The 26,838-nt window shown below is 32.9% G+C and overlaps 1 long non-coding RNA gene and 1 pseudogene across 1 annotated transcript; both read left to right on the top strand.

Moving 5' to 3' along the window:
- The window catches only part of LOC132272889 (uncharacterized), a 48,059-nt pseudogene that overhangs the window by 8,246 nt on the left and 12,975 nt on the right, over positions 1 to 26,838 (top strand).
- LOC132274460 (uncharacterized) lies at positions 1,038 to 4,185 on the top strand. Its single transcript, XR_009470429.1, has 2 exons — positions 1,038 to 2,701; positions 3,825 to 4,185. It is a non-coding gene; the product is annotated as an uncharacterized LOC132274460 (long non-coding RNA).

Below are 26,838 nucleotides of genomic sequence, written 5' to 3'. Positions count from 1 at the left end.
AATTTCCATCAATATTCATATACAGTCATCCAAAGCCCAAATAGAATGTCTATTGGCATAACTGTGTGAACATGAGTGTCCTCCAGCCAAAAAAGGTAGAATTCTAAGCTGATTTAAGATTTAGGCTATGTACGTTTGATATCTGTCCAAATTTGATAGGTGAGTTGGGAATGAAAATGATGCCTCTAATAGGAAGGAAAATGAAAAAGAAATGGACTAGGCTTTGAAATTATCATTTATCAAAGTTTTAATTTCAGGTCGATATCATCACTTTGATAAAGTTTTAATTATTATTTTTTTTTCGGAAGGTAAAAGTTTCAATTATTGGACATACATGGAAAATGTGAGAATTTCTGAGGTGAACATGCATCTAAACCAATTGCTCTGTGCAAAAAAAAGTAGACCACATAATTTCAATGGACAGTTCTTTACCCCTTCCTTCATTGACTGACCAAGACAATTACACCATATACTTTTCTCTCGAGCATAATTTCCATGTAGTCAGGGAACCAGGAATCTGGAATTGGGGGCCCACTTAGTATTATGTAAATTTTGAAAAAATTATAAATAACTGTTATATATTTTTTTATATAAATATTGATCTACTGTTTCTATATACATATATCTTGAAAATATATAATTCAAAAAAAAAAAGTGCAACCTAAATAAATAGATGGAAAACTAATATGAGAAATAAAATTAGTTTTTCTCTAGTAATTGTTTCCATTTTTCAAAATTTAATTTCTGATTTTTTTTTTTTTTTTTGAATACTTTGATTCTATTTTCGCAAATATATATTATTATTTACTTGATGAAAGATTTTAAAAAATTAATAAATAATTTTAACTAAACAAATCTCATAAGGTTTAATAAAACACAATTATTATGATTAAAATAAAAAAGTACTTTAGTAATTTATATAAGAGTAAAGTGTAAAAAAAACCCATGTATTATCAATATAGTGCAAAAAAATCCCTGTATAGTATAAAACTCCTTATACTATCGATTTGGTACAAATAAACCCCTTAAGACTTAAAATGACTGTAATACCCTTATGTCAATTAATATGTTAAAATGTAGCCATTTAAAATTATCGTTTTGTCTATTTTTAGCACCTCATCTTTCTCCTCTCTTCTTCCTCTCAGTTTTCTCTCTCCTCTCCACCTCATCTTTTCCACCCATCGCTGCATCTGTGAGCTTCAGTTTTGGTCGTCGATGGAGTACGTCGAAACCGAAGTCACCGCCGAATATAACTCAACCCCTTCAGCAAATTCACCGTCATCATCCTCATCACCACCTGATACCCAACACACCAAGCCAAGATCATCTAAAGAACCCAACCTATCATAATCTCCACATTTGACAGACAACGACATCAGCTCTCTGGGCTCAATCTCTCCGGTGTCCTTGCCTCCCACATGGGTCACCTTTGCCAATCAATTATACGGTCCACTGCTGCCCAAACATCATCACCGAGTTCCTCGTTCGCCGGAAGCTTACTGTAACAGGCAAACTCAACCCCTTCTTCCAAGTTCATCATCACCAACCACTCGCCCACACGCCAGATGCTCCTGTGAGTAAATCTGACTCGCCCTTCACGCGCCCTCGCGCTCCTTCTTCTACAACGTTTTTCCGGTGCTCTTCCATCTGTCGCCAATGTTAACCACCTCCTTCACGAAACCGTCCCAAGTTGCAGACAAGCTTCCGATGATCACCACCTACTGCCGGTGCTTACCACCATCTTGTGTGACCCAGCCGGAAAATCATCATCTCTTCACGCTCTGTCTTACCCGGATTCGCGTAGTGGGTTTGCTAGTGTTGCGAAACATCACTTCTCTCTCCGAAGGATGTCGCCTGTAACGGTGGTGGGGGTGATGGCCTGTAATGGTGGTGGGAGGAATGGCTCATTGGTGGAGATGAGACAGAAGGAAGAGAGAAGAAGATGAAATTATGTAATATCGGATTTTCAGATTTATTTTTTTGCCAAAAAGTGATTAAAGGGCTTATTTGCATATTTTTTAAATATTATAGACTGAAATGCATATTTTTAAAAAAGATGGACTAATATTTGTTCACATAATCTATATTTTAGGAGGATTTTTTGCACTTAACCCTTTATAAAGTGAGTGGTTATAGATTTTTTTTTCCATTTATAACTAAAAATATTAAAATATATAATATCATTATTATTGTTGACATTTTTGCCATTGTGCTCTCACAATACTTTAATTTTTATTTCTTTCCATTCTCTCAGGATATGTTGATAGAGATTTATATATAATTATATTTTTATATCTTATCTTATGTTATGCAATTGTTAGTGTAATGTTTGTAATTTATTTACATATGTATATATTTGTAGTGGAAAAAAAAAAATTTAAAAGAAAAAGATTTTTCATTTGTGCTGGGACCCACCGCTAACATTAATTTGTGGCCAAGAGACCAATTTGGTCTCATTTCTTCTCTCCCCGTAAGCTCTCTCTTCCCCTCACTTTTTTTTTTTTTTTTTTTTCTCTTTTTCTTTTGATCTCAAACTTCACTCTTCAATTACTTTATCAATTGTTGAAATTTTTGGGTGCCGTTTGCGGCAAATCGGAGAGCACGGCGCGATCCACACGTTGATATAAGCAATTCCTCATTTGGTGCACTTTAGGGATTTCGAATTTTTAGACCCATTTGAGAGTTTTTGTATCTAAGTGAGGTATGGGTGTTCTAATTCATGTTTTCTTTGACCTTTTATGAGTTTTTCCCCTTTAATTTGATTCTAAGCATGGTTGATTTTAGCAATTTTGCCTATGTTGTTGTGGTTGTATGTAATTAAGGTGATGAATGTATTATATATGTTAATTGAACCAATGGTTATGATTATATACTTGGTAGTGAAGATACATGCTTAATATTGACATTTTAGGTGTTCCATGATTTTTAATTGTTAAGAAAAGTGATGTTGAAATTATGAAAATAAATGTTAGGTTTTCCCTTAATAATGTGATATGTAGATGGAATGTATGGGATTTATTGTAAATTTTCTTGAGAATTGCCATGATGCTAGATATATGTTATGTATCTCTATGGGTGTTATGTGTAAATAATATATCTTTGTATGATTTATTGATTGGATATGGAAAGCATTCTTTTGTGATTATGTCCTTGTTTAATATGAGTAATTGTAGAAATTTTGTTGACTTAAAGCATGCTATAAATTCATGAAAAAATTCTTTTTTAGTATGGAATGTTGTTAAGGTTTGATGATGTGAAAATTATGGTAAATTGTGAAGTATGAAGTATTCATGCATACATTGAGAAAGAAAAAGGGAAAAATTACTTTTTTTAAAACCAATGAAATTATTTTAGGGAAACGTTTTTGAAAGTGTTTGTGAAAACTGGACGTCTAGGAGGCGCCTAGTGGTCATTGGTGTTAGTGTGGTCTAAAAGGGAGTATGGTTGAGCTAACTAAGCCGGATGCAACGCCTTAGAGGTGCCTTGTGATCGTGGATAGCTAGTCAACCCTCCATTCATGATGCCTTTGAGGTGCCTTGGGTCGGATTACACTATTGGTTTGGAAGTTGAAACGGTATTGTTTTGGAAATAAGAAACGACATTGCATGGCATGACATTACATTGGCATACATTGTACACTTGGTAGTTAGACGACTTACGTATGTATTTGTTAATTATTATCGTTACTTTGCTTGTTTTTCTCAAGATATGATCTCGTTCTCTCGTATTCTATTTATTAGATGGATTCACGATGTTGTAAGAGGTGTGTCTTAGACGCTTTTAACTGAGCTTTATGCTCACCTCATCATTTTAATATTTTTCAGGTCACGGGAAGGAAGTAGCAGATGACGTTCCTCTATAGGTTTGAATGAGTTAGTGGACTATTTTATTATCTTTTATATTTGAGATTTCATTTGTTTTGTATAAGTTTTGGGATGACACGTACATTATGTGTCGGTTTTAGAACTTACCATAGTGCCTTTAGATGATCTCGGATTCGGGTAAGAACCCGATTAGTGATTCAAACCCTCGGGTTCGGGTCGTTACAGTTAGGCAGGAAGATTGTCCGATTTTTTTTTTTAGTTTCATATACATGTAGTTATGCGTTCGTCTAACTTCACAGTGAGAAATAAAAGATAAGTGAAGAGGGACGGAACTAATGAAGGTCCCCTGAGTTGGCCCGCACTCTATAATATATGTGGTAATTTTTAAAAAAAAATTCATTATGCCCCGTCCCCCCCCCCCCCCCCCCCAAATTTGTTTGATTAATAAAATTATCTCTTTATTTTCTCTTTTACTCTTCAAATTCCATAAATTTCCTTAATTGAAAAAGTCAAAATTTTCTTCCTCAATTGAAACCTTTTAACTTTTTCCATTTAAAGTTCTCTCATTTTTCTTCCCCCTTAAAGGAGAGATTTTGCAATTGTACTTGATTGATAAATTTTTTTTAGAATGTCTTGAAATTTCGGTACGAAATTCTTAAAAAGTACTTTCCAATTAGTGAGTTATTCTTATAATGACACTAAGAAGGATTATGAAACTCTTATATATAAATTTTAGAGTAACAAACTTCTTTAAACAAACATATCCACGTCCCTCTTCTCTTCATGAAAGTTAGATATCAATGGGTATGACTAGATTCCACAAAATAAAATTCGAAAACAACAATCCCAACTTTAAAAAATCTTCTATTGTTCTTTTTCCACCATAGTTAATAGATTAAAGCAGCCTGAAAGCTTGTGAAGTTTGGATAACCAATTTTAATTACCGTTAAGTGTACTAAAAAACACTACATATTGAGCAACGCCTGATTTCAAAGCCTAGTGCAAAATTTGCCTCTATTATATAAATAAGTACGAAGGTAAAAATTCAGGCCCAATAAGGTATGGAGCCCAAATGAAAGAAATACAATGCTGAAGTGCAACAAGCCCATGACCCATAAACACCCAGCCCGAATCCAACAATTAAATGGTTATCATGAAACCCGTTGCGGTCCTCCATACACTCCCGAATCCAACAATTATTGCTTTCGTTCAAATTGATAGATCATCACCTAAAGATATAATGTCACAAAGAAAATTAATAAACCATTCAGTAAAAGTTTGTTGCCACATATGGCCCAAGTATAACACTATGTTTTATGATTATCATGAAATTGTTATAAATTAACACAATTCATAAGAATCTACAATCTAAAAATTACAGTACTTTGAATAAAGGATTTTCCATGGAGATTAAGATCAGTGTTTGGACATGAAAAAAATAAATAAATAAATACACCCCACCACAAGTCAATTCCAGCTCAATTTTAAACTTTCCACTAAAGAAAAAGTCAATTAAAGAGTTTTCCATAAATTTTTATCGTTGACTGACCAAGACAATTAGGCCTTACACTTTTCCCTTGTAATACCAAGTCCCTCAGAAATATTCAACAATAGCCTAAACAAGAGATGCATATATGATATATGTCACACATTACACTCAACTGCTCAAGCCACTTTTGCGACTGGAAAATGGTACAATGAACTACTAGTTTTAGCCCAGGAAAAAAATTTTAAAAATTAAAAAAAAAAGGAGTTGCATATATGTACAAGCCATAAAGAAAATGAAAATAACATCAGAGGACTTTAAAGCAAGTACAAGCCATAACAACCCCATTGTTACAAATCAAACCGAGCAGAGAAATTTAATATATATATATATATTTCGTATGTTGTCGCATTGCAGTGACAAGGTCTTCCTATAGAGTGCCTATACAAGGACGGAAAGGCTTGTGACTTTGTACACACCAAAAATTAGATCTTAGAAAGTTATCATAATGGGCTTGCACCATGCGATGCTTGTGCAAATCTCCCTGCTGGTGCTGTTGACACTAATGTCCACAGCACCAACTGCTGCACCTACAAAAATACCTATAGCCAAACCCGGCTGTGGTGATCATTGCGGGGATGTAAGCGTCCCATACCCATTCGGCATGACCCCAGACTGTTATCCAGATGAAAATTTTCTCACCACCTGTGACCACTCTTTCGATCCTCCCGAACTATTTCTACGAAAGAGTAAGATAAACGTTACCAAAATATCACTCGAAGGTCAGATGCATGTGTTGCAGTTCATAGCTCGCAATTGCTATGATGAGGAGGGTAACAGGCTCTCCTACGTCGACCCTCCCAAATTCTGGTTCATCAAAATTTTCATCTCTAACACCCAAAACAAGTTCATAGCAGTTGGGTGTGAGTCTGTGACACTTACACCATTGTTAGAGCCGATAAAGGGGACAAGAATTACACAACCGGGTGCATGTCCATATGTGACAGCATGGATGATATCACTGAGGGGTCTTGTTCTGGTGTTGGCTGTTGCCAGACACCTATTGATCCAAAAGGGACGATCGATATTAAACTGAGATTAAGTAGCTATTACAATTACAATCATACAACTATAATCGACTCCAATCGCTGTAGCTATGCCTTTGTGGTCCAACAAGATGAGTTCAACTTCTCCAAACAATTTCTTCAAGATTTGCCGCACAGAGACAAACTCCCGATGGTGCTGGATTGGACCATTGGGAATGAGACATGCAACGAGGCTCGGAAGAACATGACTAGTTATGCATGTAAAGCTATTTATAGCGTGTGTGATGATCCAGATAACGGTCCTGGGTATCTCTGTAGATGCCTTTAAGGTTACCAAGGTAACCCATATCTGTCCGATGGTTGCCAAGGTAACGTTTTCACCATATTCTATCATGTTTGGTTCATAGCTTCAATTTCATCGCTTCTAAATGTTTTAATTCTTCACAGATGCTTTAATTAATTCTTTGTTTTTGCAGATATTGATGAATGTGAGAACCCTCTCAACAAGTGCCCAAAAAATTGTAAATAACGTAGAGATCAAGTCCAATTTCGAGATCTTTTCTGCGGAACGAACAACGAGATAAATTGCAATAACCAAAGCATGGAAATCGATTTCTCTCTCTTGGCCTTTTACACACATAAATATTATACGTGTTGTATTTATTAGCGTACATAATTGATGTGATATATGCATTTTTTTAAAGGCAGAGAGATGATCGGTTTTCCTTTTTAGTAACCTTAATTTCACTTTCCATCAAAGTAAGGAATAAATAGGAAAACACTTCTCCAATAATTAATTACTATAAAGGTAATTTATAAGTTGACCAAATAATATAATATTAATCTGATACCTATTTACTTAACCACTAATTAATAAAATATATCACATGTCCAAAACATGTGGGCCACACAGTATAAGAAAATATCTTACAGTCTCCCACTTGGCCCATATGATAACTTCGGTAGTGGTTTAGTAAAATAATCATTAATGTGCACTATAAATCAAATTGACTCATTAAATTGGTCATCATAAATACCATGATAAATAAACTACTAATGCGAGTCATGGCGGTTATATGTCCTTGAATGACACAGTCCCTTCCATGTACCTCAACACTAGTAATCTATTCAACATAGTCTATAAATGAGAAGTATCAATAATGATCTAACAATAATGTCTTTTCCAAGACTATTCCTATTACCATTTATTAAAGTAATACGTACATGTACATTAATTAATAGGAAATATCAGAAACACATTTAATCAGCGCAAAATGTCAAATACATATAAACAGTGTTAAACAATCCACAATTAAAAAATAATCATCATTGACTACATTCAAAATCCATTCTTTCAACACGTTCCATAAATGTCATGGGTGGTAGTTCATTCGTTAATGGATTGAAATCATAAATTGTGTATTTATATGTTCAATAGACATTCTTTGTTTCTAAACATCTTTAATGATAAAGTATTTCAACTTTAGAGTACCTATCATTTTTCATACAAGAAGATCAACAATTGCAGCATAAATTTTTAGCAATCTGAAAATAGTACCCATAACTCTAAGTCCTAAAATAAATTCTGCAACAATATAATACCCCTAATTTTAAAAGGATAGTCTCAGTATTTATTTATTTGTTTTAATTGTATTTTTTAATTATTTAATTAATTATTTGACTAATTGCTTATGTATTTAATTGAATTAGATATTACTTGACTATTTGATTATGTGTCTATGTATTATTTGTATTTGTCTATGTGTTAATTGTTTAATTAGTTTATGTGCTTAAATGGTGTTTTGATTAATTGTAAATTAAATGTTTTCTTTTCTTTTATTATTTTATTTTATTTTTCTTTTATGGTTATGGTTAGTAGTAATGGGCCAACCAATTGGGTCTCATGGACTACTTGGATAGGAGGTTGGATGTGTATGGATTATTACCCATGGATAATGTATGTATATATATAGATATATATTATATACATATATAAAAAGGAAAGTAATTTATTAATTATTTTTATGGTAACTTGGGTAGTAATATTTAATCTGATATATATGTTTTATATTTAAATAATAAAAATATACATAGATTTGATACGTGTTATGTTTTAAGTTACTTTATAATATTATGGTAACTTTAGTATTATTGGATAATCCATTAATAAATAATGGAATGTGTATAATTTATTTATTTAATAAACATATACATAAATTATATACGTAACATATTTTACTTACCTTTTTAATATATATATATAAAAGAGAAAGTAATTTATTAATTACTTTTATGGTAATTTGGGTAGTAATATTTAATCTGATGTATATGTTTATTTAAATAATAAAAATATACATAGATTTGATACATGTTATATTTTAAGTTACTTTATAATATTATGTTAACTTAAAAATTATTGGATAATCCATTAATAAATAATGGAATGTGTATAATTTATTTATTTAATAAACATATATATAAATTATATACATAACATATTTTGCTTACCTTTTTAATATTTTTATTTTTATTTTTTTTTAGTTGACTTGAATTGTGAAAAGGGTTAGGGTTATTTTATTTAACCTATAAATATATAGCTATAGGTTGTAAAAAAGGGTTAGAAATATTCACGTGATTTATACTGGAGAGATAGTGTTAGAGAGGGAAGGAGGAAAATGAAGGAATGAAAAGAAAAACCCTATTGAGAGAGATCAAGGAAGAAGAAGTTTAACTTTCGATCCGAAAGTTTAAGTCAAGTTCTTCTTCTATCTCTTTCCCTTTGATTCATGTTTCTGTACATGCCTAGGAAATTCCAGAATTTATTAAACACATAAAATTAAATAATTATGCATGTTTAATTGGGTTAGAACATAGGTTTTATGAAATTGGTTCATATCTGTTCTTGTGTTATGAATTGATAAAATGCATGATTTTGATTTGATTTCTTATGTGAATTTTTACATGTTTAAAAAAAATAAATTGTAGACTCAAAGCATGCTACAAATTAAAAAAATTCATAATAGACAAAGTAATAATAAATTACTTTGCATTTTTCATAATATTGTTCCTCCAGCCAAATCTTCTAAAACTCTTTTAATATATGCTTTATGAGGCAATTCTAAAAAATCCACATGATCTATTATGAAATATTTATATTCCTATTACGTAGAATGCCTCATCCATATATTTCATTTCAAAGTTCTTAGAGATAACTTTTAGTTTCTTATAATAAATTAAGATCACTACTAGCAAACAAAATATCATCAATATATATAAAATCAGAAATATAAACTTACTCCTACTAACCTTATAACCTTATAGTATATACACTGATCAACAGTGTTTTACTTAAAACAAAAAAAAATAATGGTATCATTGAACTTAATATACCATTGTCAGGAAATTTGTTTAAGTTCATATATTAACATCTTAAGTTTACAGACCATGTATTCTTTACTCTTTAATGTAAAGCCTTCAGGTTGTTCCATATAGACTTCATCTTTCTAAACTCCCATTCAGAAAATCAATCAAAATTAAATTCTTGGAGATATACCACATAGTCATTCGGAATAGCAGATCTCCTTTTTGAGATCGTCTTAATGTTATTCCTTATGATTCTTTTACGATATATTTATTAATGACAATCTCATCATGGAGTTGTTGATCATTCAATTATTCTTTGGTGTTATACAGTTTAACAATTAAATGAACAATTATTTTTTTAGAAGTTATGGGTAAAGAAATTTGTACCCTAACTTCTTAAATGATCACATTCTTATTTTTATCACTCCCACTGACTTCACCATTCTTAATGAATCTGACATTACTAGTTTCAATAATTATCGTACTATGTTTAGAAAAGCAAAACTTGTACCTTTTAGATTACTTAATATCCACAACATTATGGATAACGAGGAATTACTTAACATACTCCTAACCAATTCCATAAGAGTACAATTATGCTTTACAGCTACACACTTCTGTTGTAGCATGTATAGCAAAGTGTATTGAGCACAAATGCCATATATATTTTAAGGAGTTTAGCAGACGGTTAGAGTATTAACCTGTTTCATCATACTTTCCATAATATTCACCACATCTATATGACCTTATGATTTTCACTTTTCCATTTAGTTGTTTTTCAACTTCATTTATGTATACTTCAAGAATACCCACTGCCTGAGATTTTTCATGCAACAAATAGATATATCTATAACGTGAAAAATCAACTATAAAGGCGATAAAATACTTTTCTCCTCCAAAAGATGGAACATTAGAAGGTTTACAAATGTCTGTATGAATAATTTCAAGAAGTTATGTACTTATTGTGGCTCATTTATTTGTGTGTTTGGTTTGTTTACCCTTAATACAATCCACACACACACTAAAAACATTAAAGTTTAGATTCAGAAAAATCACATTCTTTACTAATTTTCCTAACATTTCACTAGATATTGACCTAGTCTTTTATGCCATAAGAAAGATAAATTTTCTATTAATTGAGTTACGCTTAATTCTAACATTATGATGCAAGATTAAAAGGTTTTTAATAAACTATCAAGTTTGAATTTACAAAAATTATCAACAATAATACCATAACTCACAAATTAGAATTTCTTAAATAAATATCATTATCAAATTTAAATTAAAAAATCATTAATATAAAGTTTTGAAATAAAATCAAATTATAGTAACTTGAATAGACCTAAAAAGTTTAAAATAATTTAAATAAAATCCACTGTCTAACATTAAACATAATGTCATAATGGTTTCAACAAAACTTTTTCCTAATTATCATATATAAGAAATTCTTATTTAAATTTGTGATTTAGGCCATAAGAAATTCTTACATTTATTAAAAACATAAATATTAGTATTTAAGTCAACCTATCATGTATTAAAAAGAATTTCAATAAGTAATTCGAAATATACAAAAGCCAAAAACTTACCATTCTTTTTCGAATTATTCTTTATATTTCATGTAATCTTTCTAAAAATGTTCAATACATTAATGATACTTTTTCATTATTACATTCATTTCTTTTAGTAGATTGATCTAAATCTTTTAATTTTGGGTGTTGCTCACTTAATGCCTTTTCAGGCTTATTTCCAAAATTTATTTATAACTTCTTGAGTCATCAGATGAACATAATGATTACCTTGTTACTTAAGTCTTGTCTCCTCCTAAATTAACATAATGGTCAATTAAATCACTTTCCACTTGTCTTAATAGTGTTAATTCGAAATGACCCATACTGAATAGATAAGAAATTGAGAATAAATTGAATAAGAAAATTCTCATTCACAATCATCCATAAAGTTCTCAATTTTGTAGCAACATTAGTCATCTAAAAAAAAACGTTCATACATGAAACGAGTACCAACAAAAAAGAAAAATGCATAGTAGTTATATAAATTAATAATTTTCATTTTAGATATTTATTTACAATACGAAAAGATTCTTCTAATCAAATTTTTCTTAGCACTATCACTATGGGGAACAATTATTCACATAACCATAATACTTAATCTGTTCGATCTCTTCCAAGCTTTATGGATAATCTTTTCTTCCTCACTGTTTTAATCAATAATAACAGTACGTTTCTCGATTTAAAATACTAAATCTTGATTTAACACACCTAAATTTTGAACTTAACTTACTCATTCTATTATGAGAAGTTAGTCCTATTGAGAACATGAACAAATGTAGCATGCGTATTAAGGGATGTAATAAAACAAACATAATAAGATAAAATACTCACAACAATAATGCTTTGAGTTAACAACACGTATATATATAACTTAAAAATATAAATACAATGTATAACTATAGTACCTCTTTGGGTGGCAACTATAAAATACTAATAGTGATGCTTATATGTATTTATATGTATACCTTCATTAGTGATGCATTATTTAATTAAACAAATAAGTTACCTTTAGATATCCTATATCTACCTAATTAAAAAATACATATAACCCCTTAATTTTTATTTAATCACTTAAAAATCAATTCCCTTTCGAGAATTATTTCTCATGATCAAATAAACCCAATATTTCTGAATATCACAAAAATTATAAGTATCATAATTAATGAAATATTGCAATTATGTTTACTACCAAAATTAATATTTATCAACTATTATGATTAGGCCACTTTGGTAGTTACCAACCTTTACATAATATGAATATTAAATTAGATAGTAACTAATTTATGATTAATTATGTCTACTACAAAAATTAATATTCATCAATCATCATGATTGGATCACTTTAGTAGCTACCAATCTTCACATAATATGAATATTAAATTAGTTAGTAACTAATTAATCATTAATTTACCAATTTAACATTATACACACATACTTATACTGATCGATCATAGTATAAAAAGGTTCGATCCCAGAAACTTAATAGTCCGAAAATTCAATAAAAATATTTTTTTACTTTATATATATAATAAAACATATTATTTTTATTTTCGGACTTGAAGATCATAATTGAATCAATTTAAAATTGATTCTCCATCTTGTATATATATTTGGGTACAAAACAATCATTTATTTGTATGTTCAATATGGTCAAATTAAATTTCTAGACTCACATATTATTTTAAAAATTTAGATTTTCAATAAAATAAATAAATACACGTACTTTATGTATTTAATAATTTATTTATTTATTTTATTTAATCATGTACAAAACAACATCATTTCAATTAACAGTCTCGATTTACGCAACAGAATAATAATCAAATATATCATTCTGTAAATTGATTATGCACAAAATAGCAATAAACAATCTCTTTCGCCATGATGTTGGGATTGTAAACTCCGCATGCAATGTGAAATTACCCAATAGGAGACATGGAGGCCTGGTACACACACATGTTAGAAAAAATAAATAATCTGTTTTGACTTGTTTTTTTGTCTCATTATGATATATATATTAACTTTCAACAATTCATTAAATTCGAAAATCAAGACACACAAACAATCATAGGGCAACAAAACTCATCAAACCAGATAGAAACATATCAATATTTATTTATGTGAGTTTCATCTATTCATTTAAATTCGGAATTCAAGGCACATAATTTTACATTATTTGTTTGAAGTCAACATAACTAATTAAAACATACCACAAACAAATAGATCTATGACCAAAAACGCTATAAATTGAAAAAATTTGATCATGACATACGAATCTCTATTAAAGCTCTACGAATATGATAAATTAAAATTAAATAATTAAATAATTTTAATTTTAATTTTAACTTAAACATATTATTTATGCAAGTATAATGGAAAAATAAAAAATTCCAAAACTACGGTCTCTGATACCACACGTAAAATTTAATTTATTCGTGCAAACCATTCATCACAAACAAACATGAATTTCAGGATTTTAAAACTTCATTATTTTCACATAGTCTATAATGCATAAATAAATACTAGTTAGATATAAATACTTCGATCTGTGATTGCAAATAACGTAGAGATCAAGTCCAACTTCGAGATCCTTTCTGCAGAACGAACAACGAGATAAACTGTAATAGCCAAAGCATGGAAACCGATTTCTCTCTCGTGGCCTTTGGCACACATAAATATTATATGTGTTGTATTCATTAGCGTATATAATTGATGAGATATATGCACTTTTATAAAGGCAGAGAGAGGATCAGTTTTCCTTTTTAGTTACCTTAATTTTAAGGAATAAATAGGAAAACACTTCTCCAATAATTAATTACCATAAAGGTAATTTATAAGTTAACCAAATAATATAATATTAATCTGATACCTATTTACTTAACCACTAATTAATAAAATATATCATATGTCCAAAACATGTGGGCCACACAATATAAGAAAATATCTTACATTGTCAGCGCAACCCGACTCGATTTTAACCCAATTAATTTTTTTTTTGTGGGTCTTTGATCCAGAATTTAGTTTCTATTGTAATCCGATTTATAAAGGTGTTAGAGTTGTTATCATTCAGTAGAGAGAACATTGAAAGCCAAAATTAATTGACAGCAAGACACAGACAAATGGTTGGCAGCTTGAGAAATTTGTAATCTTGGTTTTCTTTTTGCATTGTAAAATTTTTTTGCCAGTTTTTACTGTGAAAGCAGGTTATAAGTGGAACATCGTTAAATATTTTTGTTTGTGTGATGTTTGATTTTCGTTTTCAATCAAATTTTTTATTGTGCTTTGTTGCGGTGTATTTCGTAAGAAAACCATTAAAAGTGATGGGTTATGAGCGACTAAGAATAGTTGGGACTCATGGCGGAGGGAGAGGGGGTTATGGGGCCATTTGTATTTAATTATTTATGATTGTTAATAGTAATTTTGTGGAAAATATAGTTTGCAAAGGAAATTATCATTGTAACCATTGCTACAACTTAATAGTATTCTATTCATATCATGTATAAACAATTATTTTAATTTATTTCTAAAATTTAATGTTATATTACTAGTTTGATTTCCTTTTTGGCTTATTTGGTTGATCATATAAATCCAATCAGGGCTTACTCCTAACTAAGTCTCTTACCTCTTGTTAACCCGCTGCATCTTTTATTCTCTTCCAGATTTAATTACAGTTTAATTGTGTTGACAAGGTAATACACAATGCCGCCCTTTGCACGAGTGGGCCTGGATCGAATGCCATAAAATGTGTCTTACCCTCACTTTGGACATCAATTGATTTTTAGATGAGATGGCACAGTCCGATCCAACAAGTGATTCCGAGCTAGAAGTCATGGGTTTGATTCCCAAGGGTCCTATCTGGTGAGGGAGGGATTGTTGACAATGTAATAGCAAACAATGTCACTCCTTACATTGGTGGGCATTGATTATTTATGCCATAAAAAATGTGTCTTACCCTTATTGGACATCAATTAATTTTTAGATAAGGTGACACAGTTGCTTATTTTGATTGATTTAATCATGCTTTATTATTATTATTATTGTGATTTTTTTTTTTTTTTTTTCCTTTTTAACTTTTGAATTAAAAGAAATTTGATTCTTTAACTAATTTCAAAATTATTTTGGTGAACAGAATTAGATTATTGGTTTTCAACTTATTATTTGGAGGGTAAAGGAAAACTATACGAAGGATAAGTAAGTAACAAATGTCGTCATCTCTCATATGTCTAAGGTATTCAATAATGTCACTTTTTTCATATTTCGAAGCCTAGTGCAATTTTGCCTCTATAGCTATCATTCAAATTACATATTTACATAAAAAAAAAAAATGTTAAATTCAAAAATAAAGAAACTATCCAATAAAATTTTGTTACCATGGCCTACGCAGAATTGATCACAACATGCTTTTAGTGGGGTTTGAACTTTCAAACTTCCATTTGAAAAACAAGGATGATCAATATTCATATATATTATTAGGTCTTGCAAATTTTCGCTGTGTGAACACGAGAGTCTTTCACAAATCAATTCCGGGTCGATGTCATCACTTATTAGACCTACATATGGAAATTTAATTTGAGAATTTCTGATGTGAACATGCATCCAATTATTCTATATAACAAAAGTGTTGACCAAATATGTTGATAAATTCATTAGAAACCTGGTTTTTTTTTTTTTTTTTTCAAGTAATTCATTAGAAACTTTCATCATTCGGCTAACCAAGACAATTACTCTATGTTTGATGTAGAGGAATGAAATGGAATAGAATACCCATTTTAACCATTCCTTTGTTTTGTATACAATTTAAAGTCAATATAACAAAGTGGACTTTTAACAACACATTTTCTACAAGGGGCATGCATAACCCTTTTAGAAAGTACTTTCTACAATAGACCCGTGTAAGCCCTTGTAGAAGAGTAGTTTTCGACAATAGGCCCGCATGGCCTGTTCTAGAATAGGGTTTATTATTCTAAAAATTTCATTTTGGCGGCTTGTTTTTTTTTCGAGCTCTAGCATAGCGCGAAAAAGGCACCTTTCCTAATATTCTTCCCAAATTCGCACATATCATCTATCAACCAAAATCCACTTGGCACACATCGATCCATCAACCAAAATCGACACGAAACCCTAATCCTATAAGCCCAAATTTCGGGCGAGTTTCACATTCAAATCGAGGAAAATAACCCAGGTACGTATGTTGATCTCTCTTTTCTTGGTTCATTTCTGTTCTTCTCTGAATATATATATATATATATATTTGGTTCATCTCTGTTCTTCTCTGAACTCATCTCTGTTCTTCTAGTTAAATCCTAATGTTTTCTGGTAAATTGATGGACTCTGGTAAATTAATAGACTTCCAAGTCCTAATTGGTGAGTTAGTGAAGGGGGAAAAGCTTACAGACAACATGATCTGGTAAAGTTTTTAGGAATTTCATCTATGCAGGCTGTATTTAATCCGTGACAAGAAAACTAAGGTTTGTAGGGTTTCTTATTAGGGTTAATACTGAAATGGGGGATTAAATAATTTAATCATTTAGGATGATTGGATGTCCCATGGAGATCGAATTTCTCCGTTTCTATTTTTGCGGTTTATATAATTCTCTTCGTAATTCTGTCATCTTGATGGGGTCATTGCAATAAAACTATTTTAAGTGACTAAAAACTTTTAAAACACAAATCATTTTATGGAACCCCAAAAATTGATGTTATGAGTACTATAGTGATGGCTCCCATTTCACTTAGGTTCTCCAATTATGATATTGGGATTTGTAACTTCATATGCTATGTGAGATGGCAAAAGACAGTTGGATCACTCTGTCTCCTTGGGAATTCTAAAGGAAGTGACCAAGTTATGATTTTACGAATTTCAACTGGAATATTTTTCTAATTCCATAAATCCTCTTTGCTTCAATCGGATGTGAGCTTACTTGCATGTGTTGATGGATGTCTAAACACAGGGTCTTCTAAAACTTTAAGTAGTAGCTATTTATGAATTGTATCATATGGTAGTTTGAAGTTCATATCTATGAAGTTGCATTTTTCTGATGTATATTTGGGTGCTTTCCATAAAATATCCCTTAGCCCATGAATTTCAAACTCTCTTAAGGAATGAGATTGTCCAAGAATGGGTGGCCACAACCAGGATAATCATAACCATAATCCATTCCTTTAGAGAGTGCGATAAGCAAAGATATGAGTTAGCATACTTTTTGTTTTCTTTTTCTTTTTCTTCTTCCTTCTTTTTATCACAACTTGAGGGGGGTCTTCGGTGTAGTATTCTGTTTCTGCCCCAACTAATTCTGGATTTAATTTTAGTGCATTTTCTCGATATTTATTGTAGTGTCTTATGATTCTATCTTGTGTGAATGCACGTCGTACAATTTCAAAATGTTATCTTCAATTGATGAGAGAATTATGGTTCATTTTTTTGTTGTTCTTTATTCTTTCTATTTAAATAGAAGAAGACAATCAGAGTTTGATAATCCTTATAAAATTTAATGGGAAAATTACATATAAATGGAGTTAAAGTTCCATATTTACTTAGAGGCTGAGTCAAAATTCCATATTTCTCTAAAATGGATTGCTGAGGTGGCACATGGTTTTTTACTGTTGAGAAATTGTGATGCCTAAAATACCCTTTCGCGAAGGTACTACTTTTTCTTCGAAGGAAGGTACCATGTTTTTTAAACACTCGCGAAGGTACTACTTTTTCTCCGAAGGTACTACTTTTTTGAACTGAAGGTACTACTTTTTTATTAGGGAAGGGCATTTTAGGCACCACAATTTTTTAAACAGTAAAAAATCATGTGCCACCTCAGCAATCCATTTTAGAGAAATATGGAACTTTGACTCAGTCTCTAAGTAAATATGAAACTTTGACTCCATTTATATGTAATTTTCCCAAATTTAATTGTCACGGCAGGCTTCCTTACTTTCACTTCTACCAACACACTTGCTGAAAATATCAGAAGTCACAAAACTGACTGCAAATGCTTTGGCTCCGCTTGTCAATTGTGTATAGTGTTTTTGTTAATATATATTTTTTCTTTTGTTCTATTTTGTTACAAATTTTACCTTTTCTCTTCTCCTTTTGCTATTTTTTGTTTTCCATGTAGAGACCCCGTCTTTTACTGTTTTTCTCTACTTATTATTTGTTGTGCTTTTTTGCATCACTTGCAGTTTCATAATAACTTTCGTATTAGAACTCCAAGAAGTACAGAGAGATCATTTCATTCAGCCCTAGCATTTGCTCTTTAGACTCGTGAAGGGATTCCAGAGGAGGTGCAATTCCTAAATTGTAATTTATTTTTTGCATTTCCTTACTGTAGAATGTGAATTAAACATGGAAGGATGCATATAAACTGTAAGGGATGTAAACTATAAATCATCCGGGTGGTGTTGTTCTTTCAGCTTGTTATGTCAGCTCTACAAATTTTTATTTTTATTTATTTATTTTTTTGGGCTTTCAGCTTGTTATGTCTGCTTTACCATTCATTTTTAAGTCTTCCTCAACTTGTAGAAACAATATTTTCCTTAATGTCTCCCTGCTTGTAGAAATTGAGCAAAATCATTCGTTCTTTTTGCAGCGCTTGCAAACAGCTTTCCTTCCTGTGGTTATCTGATTATGTATTTGCCTTTTTGGAAGAAAGCCTAGTTGCTCCTGCACAAAGCAATTTAGTCTGTTGTAATGTACATGATGTTTTGGATTCCGAGGAAAACTTACATTCCTTTTTCTTTTCTTTTTATTTTTTATTTTAGGGTGCAAGTGGATGCATTATCTGTTGCACTATTCAGAGCTCTGAATCTTACAACCCGGTACGATGTTATGACAAAACTGAGAATAGTATTTTTTTTTCCCAACAATCAACACCTTTTTTTTATTGTTTCCTTTTGTTGCTTTTGTTATTTTAAATATTAGGTTTTGTTTTCTCTCTTTCTATTCCTTTTAATTTATTTCCTTATTTTCTGCATGAACATCTTCTCCTACATTGTAAGCAATGAGATTGCAGCATGAGGTATGCATCTTTATACTTCTTTTAAGGTAAAGCTCATCTGGATATAGCATGTTAGCATCACTTACTTCCAATGTGAAAACATTGTTTGCTCCATGAAACAAAAAGGGCTTTGATGTGATTTGAGTTAGAAAATTTACTAGGGTGTTTAAGGAAGTTAAATTGCACATATTGATGGTAAGGCAATGAAACCTGTTTGAAGAGGTCATAAGTTTTTTTCTTTTTCCATCTGAAAATATTTACTGCCATATGAAGCCAATCTTTGCTTCAGTCTTGTCTTCTGCTTATAGAATTTTCTAAAGTGACATTAGGCTTCATTTTGAAATCACTTCCACAGTTGCTAGGTTCACGTAGTCTCCTTTCTGTGATAGGCCGACATGTTCAATGTGTGTTTCTGTCTAGCATAAATTTGATGATGAAGATATTAGTAAAATTTATTAAAATACTATAGTGATATACATTGTTAAAATATGTGTATCCTTCTTGGCATTCTTAATGGATTATATTTTACCTATCGAAGAGATATATGTTAAAAAATCATATACAAATGATGAGATTTGAGAATCTATATCCTGCTATGCTCTCTCTTAAATTGTTACTATAGTTTAGGACTGATTTGCTTTTCAGATGTTGGCTGTTGCTGGTGCTCCTTATGATACAAGAGGAAGTTATTGGTATCAAAGACTCATACGCTGGTTCCAAAGATTTTGGAGTGAACTACCGGGAAATTCCATTGAATATTTTTTTGTATTTTTAAAAATTACTTTTTACAAGGGGCGCAGACCTTTGTAGAAAGCCCCCTTTTTACAATGGGCTGGAACCGTCGTAGAAGACCTTGAGTCAACAACGACAGGGGATACCACAATGGGCCATGCCTATTGTAGAATTGTTTTTTGCCCCTTGGTAAAAGTCATTTTTCTTGTAGTGAATGGGAATGGTCATTCCATTGGAATAAAAATTCATTTCTGGGAATGAAAATTCATTCCACAACTACATTTATGGAATGACCATTCCATTTCGAAGTAATTTATTTTAAAAAATCAACTTCCTAAAACACCATCGTATTCCAAGTCAAAAAACCACCATTTTCTTCCACCACAATCATATCCGCCTTTTATCACCACCACCACCACCACCGACTTTTACCATCGCCCACCACTTTTCATCATCACCACCACCGCCACTACCTTTCACCACCGCTACCGCCATCGTTTGCCACAATCACCAGCGCCGCCTTTCATCACCGCTACCTCCACCACCACCATTGCCATTGCCTTTCACCACCTTCGTCATCGCCTTTCACCACTGTCACCACCACCACTGCTGCCGCCTTTCACTACCACAACCTTTTACCACCGCCACCGCCACAACCTACCATCACCACCGCCGCCTTCCACCACTGCCACAACCATCTTTCACCACCGCCGCCGCCTTCCACAACCACCAACAACGCCGCCATCGCCTTCTACCACCTTCCATCACCACCACCTTCCACCACCGCCACCGCCACCACCTTTCACCACCACCACTGCCGCCACTACCATCACCGCCGCCGCCTTCCACCACCACCGCCACTTCCACTGCCTTCCACCACTACCATAGTCACACCACCATTCCCTTCCACCACAACCACCACACTACTGCCATCGTTGTCCACCAACGCCACTGCCACCTTCCACCACCACTGCTGCTACCAATTTCCACCAACACCACTGCCACCTTCCACTGCTGCCACCAATTTCCATCATTGCCACCACCGCCGCCTTCCAACATCACCACTTACACTACTATCGCTTTCCACCATCCACCACCGCCACTGTCACCAATATATTTTAAAAAAATTATTAGAGAATATCATTTTGTTAATTTAATTTAATTTATTTGTTACTAAGAGGGATATTTTGGAGAATTCAATTAGAAATTTATTCCATTCTAAATTTTAAATTAGTTCAACCAAATATATTATTATTCTATTCCTACACATTTCATATTTACAACCAAACAATAGAATAAGAATGACCATTCCATTCCCATTTGCATTTCATTCCATTCCCATTTGCATTTCATTCCATTCCTACACACCAAATGTAGCTACATGTGTAAATTTCATCACTTATTAGACCTACATATGGAAATTTAATTTGAGAATTTCTGATGTGAACATGCGTCCATTTATTCTATATAACAAAAGTGTTGACCAAATATGTTGATAAATTCATTAGAAACCCTTCCTTTTCTTTTTTTTTTTTTTTTTTTTTTTCAAGTAATTCATTAGAAACTCTCATCATCCGGCTGACCAAGACAATTAGGCCTTATACTTTTATCTTGAGCATAATTTCCTTTTTGTATCATGCATGCACACCTTGACCAATATATTATGAACAGAAATGATAAATAACTCCCAATCAAAATATAGTATTTCTATATATATATATATATATATATTTTCACGGCAACTAAAGGATTGAAATCAATGGATTTATATTTACAATTTGCATGGGTACCATATAAGGATGATTAATTGAAATACATGCCTCTTCATCCGTTTTTTCTTTTCTTTTCTTGAAACACCTTTACATACACCCAAGTTCGAATTTCTCCCCTCGAAACACATTCACACTTTTTACACATACCCAAGCTCAAGTTCATACAAATTAAAATAGAATCCTATTTATATATATTTTTCAACTGGTCCTTTCTTCTCATATCTGTCTAAGAGTCACAAAACCGGATTTGAAAGCTAGGGTCCGTTTGGCAACCACATTTGATTTGTGCTTTTGTTTTGATCTGAAGCAGAAGCAATGTTTTTCGCTTTAGAGTGTATTCAACACTATTTCGAAGTACTTACCCAAAAAAAAAAAAAAAAAAATACACTATTTCGAAGTTTAAGTAACGTAAATTTATTGTAAGATTTTTTAAAGCAAAAACACGAAAGCATGTTTAATAAAAAGTGTTGCAAGTTTGAAAATTTGAATGGTTAGTAAAAAAATTAATTTAGAAATTATTTATTTTGAATAGTGCTTTGCTACAATGTGGAAGTAAACAAAAATATCATTTTGATACTTCTGATTTTGACCTCAATTTTGGAAGCGTTTCTGTACTATTCAAATGACAATAAACGTTACCAAACATATTTCGTGCTTTTACTTTGTTATAGTACACTAGCAAAAGTCAAAAACACGAATCAAAAATATTAACCAAACAGGCACCAACTTGCACGTCTCCAAGTGGGAACGGGTTGGCTACTTAGGCCCCCGGGTGGGAGCGAATCAGGTACTTTGCAATTCGACCAAAAAAAGACTTAAGCTATTAAATTGAGTTATAATACCCAATCCATATATACACAACCATTTATTCATCCAAATTTAATGTGGGATAAAACACTCCTTGCAACACAAAGCCATTCTTACAAGGCAAATCAGTTAGATTTTGTCTATTAAAAAAAAAATCAATATGCCTACACTCAAAAACATAGTAGTAAGTTAGAACTATTATTATTATTTTTTAAAAATCTCTCAATAACAAGAATAAAGAAAAAACAAAATGCTTTATACCAGTTACCACTGTATAAATCTTGTTTTCTCCAAAATATCTATTTTCAAACCGCATGCACAATGGGCCGGTAAAATCTGGGCTCGGCCCGCAACTTGGGAACCCTGCCAATCTATTCGTGCGTATATAAATTTGGTACAAAATTTTCCTAAGAAAGTTGTATCAACAATTACATGCATAAAACATGTTGTTGGTCGAACCATCTATATAGAAATAAATGGGCATATTGCAAATTAAAGGATTTTTGTTTTCCAGTACCTCAACTTGTCAAGTTCAATAAATTTATATATATTTGTAATCCAGCATTTCAGCTAGTCAAATTCAACAAATTTATAGCAGAGACCTAGCAACCTTTTGTTAGGATTTAAAAAATTCCATTTATTTTGCAGTGAAATTTTAGTTGAAGAAGTAGATAAATCTTCCTATATCTTTCCAATTTCCCCTGAGTTTGACCTTTGAAGATTCTGGAATTTCTTTCACGCCAAGACATATGCTGAAAGGGCGAGTTTTGACTGGGAGTGGTTGAAGCTTTTTGGTTTTCCAATGGTGAGAAATACCACAGAATAAGGGAAGTCCAAGTGGGTGGTCGAATAATGAATCTGCATTTGGATTGGATGAAGCTCCAAAATGGGGTTGAGAATGGACATTTGAAAAACAAGGAGCATGTATTGGGGGTAATGGAGAGAAGCCATACTTTTTTTGTTCAAAGTAAATAGTCTGTCTTGAATTGCAACCCAGAATATGAACCAATGTTTTTGGATGAGAAAAGTGTCACTGTCCCGCCCCAACTCATGTAGATACTGTCTATTTTGCTCAAGGTTTTCAAATCCTTGAGTACGGAGAGTGTGCAAAGCGAAGGGTATCTACATAGGGTTTTTGAAACATTAGAGGGGATATGGCTAGATAAGGCTATGTTTGAGGCTGTACCTCCCTGAAGGGGTGATGTGGTTTAATTCAGGAATCAAATTGAGAAGGTTTGGGCTAAAAGTTCAACCATTGGCTGAAATGAAATTGCTGCAGGCTGTAAGTTGGTGGGAACAGCAGTTGGTTGGATGATGGACTGTCTGATTCAAGGTTGGAGAGGCCCTCTTGGAAGCCAATTCTCATGCCAGAATGAGCAGTCAACACCATCACCAATTCTGATCTTGACTTAAGTGTCCTTGCAGCCTTGCAGGCTCCCTTGATTGAAGAAGTTTCCTCTAACTTATTTGATGTCCGACAGTTTTATTAGATTTTAATTATTTTATAATTTTTAGGTAGTTTATTTTTAGGTCTTTTAATTTCCTTCTAGCATTAAATTTTTTTATATCTTTAGTCTCTTTTTATTATTATGTTACCTTACGTTTTTTTTTGTTTTTTTAGGAATTAGTCTCCTTTAAAGATAACCCCGTCATGTGAACATCTAATAGCTTTGCTACGTCACTATGGGAACACTGTTGAGGTATGACTACTGAGGTAGGACTGCTTAGGTATGTTCATTTACCAAATGCATCTTACTTTAATTAGATATTGGTGGGACCACTGAGACCAACTATAGGACCACTTCTGTTTTTTTTTTTTTTGGGTTAAAAAATAGGACCACTTCTGTAGTTCTGTTGTTTAGTGGTGCTGATACTAAATTTTTTGCTAGCTGCAAGTAATGACTGCTTAATTTACATCTTGGGGTATCACTGGAATTTCAATATAGATTCTGGATCATGCATCTGTATCTGCTTGCTACTGCACATACTTGGAGAATTGCCTTTTTTTTTTTTGATGACCCAGAACTCTCTGAAACAAGGCCCCTTAGGGACCCCACCCCATGGCGCCAAACTGGGGGTAATGTAGCACGGCCCCATAGCCACACACCGGATGAGTTGAGAACATAGGAGGCTTGAGAGGTTCGAACACTGGCCTAATGAGTGCAAGCGCCGAGCTCCTACCATTATTGCTACGCCTTCGGGGCAAGAATTGCATTAATTTGTTTTTGACTATACTACATATCTTTTCATGTATGTATCTTGCAAAGTTGTACTGTTCATAAAATTTGATAATGTTGTACTGCTACACGACTTTACAGGTCAAGCATGCACTATCTTTGTCGGCCATTCAGACTAAATTGACCCCAGTTATAAGAAAGACCAATTAATTAATCTCTCAACCTAAACTTTGTGCAGAGATTACATTTATATCTCCTTGGTATATCATCATACTGCAGTGACTTGCTCTGTTACATGGACTCTTTAAAAATAGCGGATGCATATCTTTTAGATGTGGGTATGAAATATGTGTCCGACACTTTTGGTTGGACATGTACTTAAAAAACATACTAATCATTCAATTACATTATATTATTACTTTAAAATGAGTTAAATGCCTATATTGAACATTATATTAGATAAAAATATTACTTTACTCTAGAAAATAAAATAAAATAATTAATAAAATGAATATTTAGCCGTGTACGTGTGTACTTCTATTTGGAGATTTGACACGTCCGACGTATGGATGCATATCCGTGTCCGACACTCATATCCGAGTCCATGTAACATGGCTACAGAGGACCTATAAAAGGACCAAAAGGCTTGTGATTTTATATACCCCAAAGAATAGCTCTTAGAAATCAAAGAAAGTTATCACAATGGCCTTCCATGTGATGATGCTTGTGCAAATCTCCCTTTTGGTACTGTTGAGATTCTCCACAGCACCAACTGCTTCACCAACGACAACAGCTATAGCCAAACCCGGCTATGCTGATCGTTGCGGGAATGTAAGTGAGGACACCAAAATGACCGGGCTTGGTATGATTCGTATTGCAAAGGACGGGTCGGGTATAGACAGACAGGATGGAGCAAGTTCACGCGGGATGGGCCCAGATCCATAAAGTCATTACGGAAGCCTATATTAAAATGAGAAAAGTTGAGTCCAGGTAAAAGGGAGCAGATAAGGCCCAGGCCAGAGGAGGTTGTAACCGTCTATAAATAAGGGAAATCGAAAAGGAAAAGAGGTTAGAAAACATTAGGAGTGAAGAAATTCTCTCTCTGTAATTGGGGGAAATTCTTTGTACTTTCAATTGGCGCCGTCTGTGGGAAGAACAGGAAGGATTGATTGATGTTGTTCCAGATCGAATCAATTCAAAGCACTCTGCGAGGATGACGATTAATCTGCGAAAGCTGAATCAACATTGGCGATAATACGATTTGTCTTGATGAGTCTAGGCTCCGGTTGATTTCGAGAAGTTGGAGTCCGATCCAAGCAGATCAGATCTGTGCTTGATCCGGCGAACTACACAATTGCGATCTGTTGTGATTACTGAATTCGGCCAGTAGCGGACTGAATTCAGCAAGTGTGAGTTCAGATCTGGTGTGCGCGCATTAGCAGAACTCCGATCTGGTCAAGAAATCTACAGTTGATGACTTTGCTCCGATCTGGAATGATGATCGGAGAGGCGAACTCAAATCCTTTGGAAAACGGCCAGCAGACGAAGCTCGATGAGTTAATGACTATGATCGACACTTTGACGAAAGAAAATGCAGAGCTACGAGATGGAATGGAGCGTCGTGAGGCTCCTGCAATTCCGAGGTCACCTCCTGAAGGAGAGAGAGCTTTACCGTCCCAGGCTGATCGTCAAGGTGATCCAGAAGGTGTCAATCGTGTTGATCCACGTCGTGATGAAGTTGTAATCGGTGATCTACCTCCAAATGTCCGTCGAGTAGAGGATCGAGAAGGATCTATTCATCTGGAACTACATCACGAACGGATTATGAGGGAGGAAGCACCGATATATGAACATAGGGTTGCATCACCGTGGCGGAGTGAGTTTGCGTAGGACAGGTCGTTCGATTCGCTTTACTGACCTTCCTTAGCAACAGTTGATTACCACAGTTCAGAAAGGAGATCTGCTGATTGGGGGTTTCCGTCACAGTATTCAAGGGAAAACGAAGCATTGCGCTCATCAGCAAGGACGGTTGCATCTCCGTTCACTGATGAAATTCTGAACGCGCCGAATCCAAA

Source organism: Cornus florida, unplaced genomic scaffold (assembly GCF_030987335.1).
Source record: "Cornus florida cultivar Cherokee Brave unplaced genomic scaffold, ASM3098733v1 CherokeeBrave_3.0.0_Hap2_Chr09, whole genome shotgun sequence".
Classification (NCBI taxonomy): domain Eukaryota; kingdom Viridiplantae; phylum Streptophyta; class Magnoliopsida; order Cornales; family Cornaceae; genus Cornus; species Cornus florida.
The sequence above is the reverse complement of the archived record's forward strand: the minus strand, read 5'-3'. Positions and strand labels throughout refer to the sequence as shown.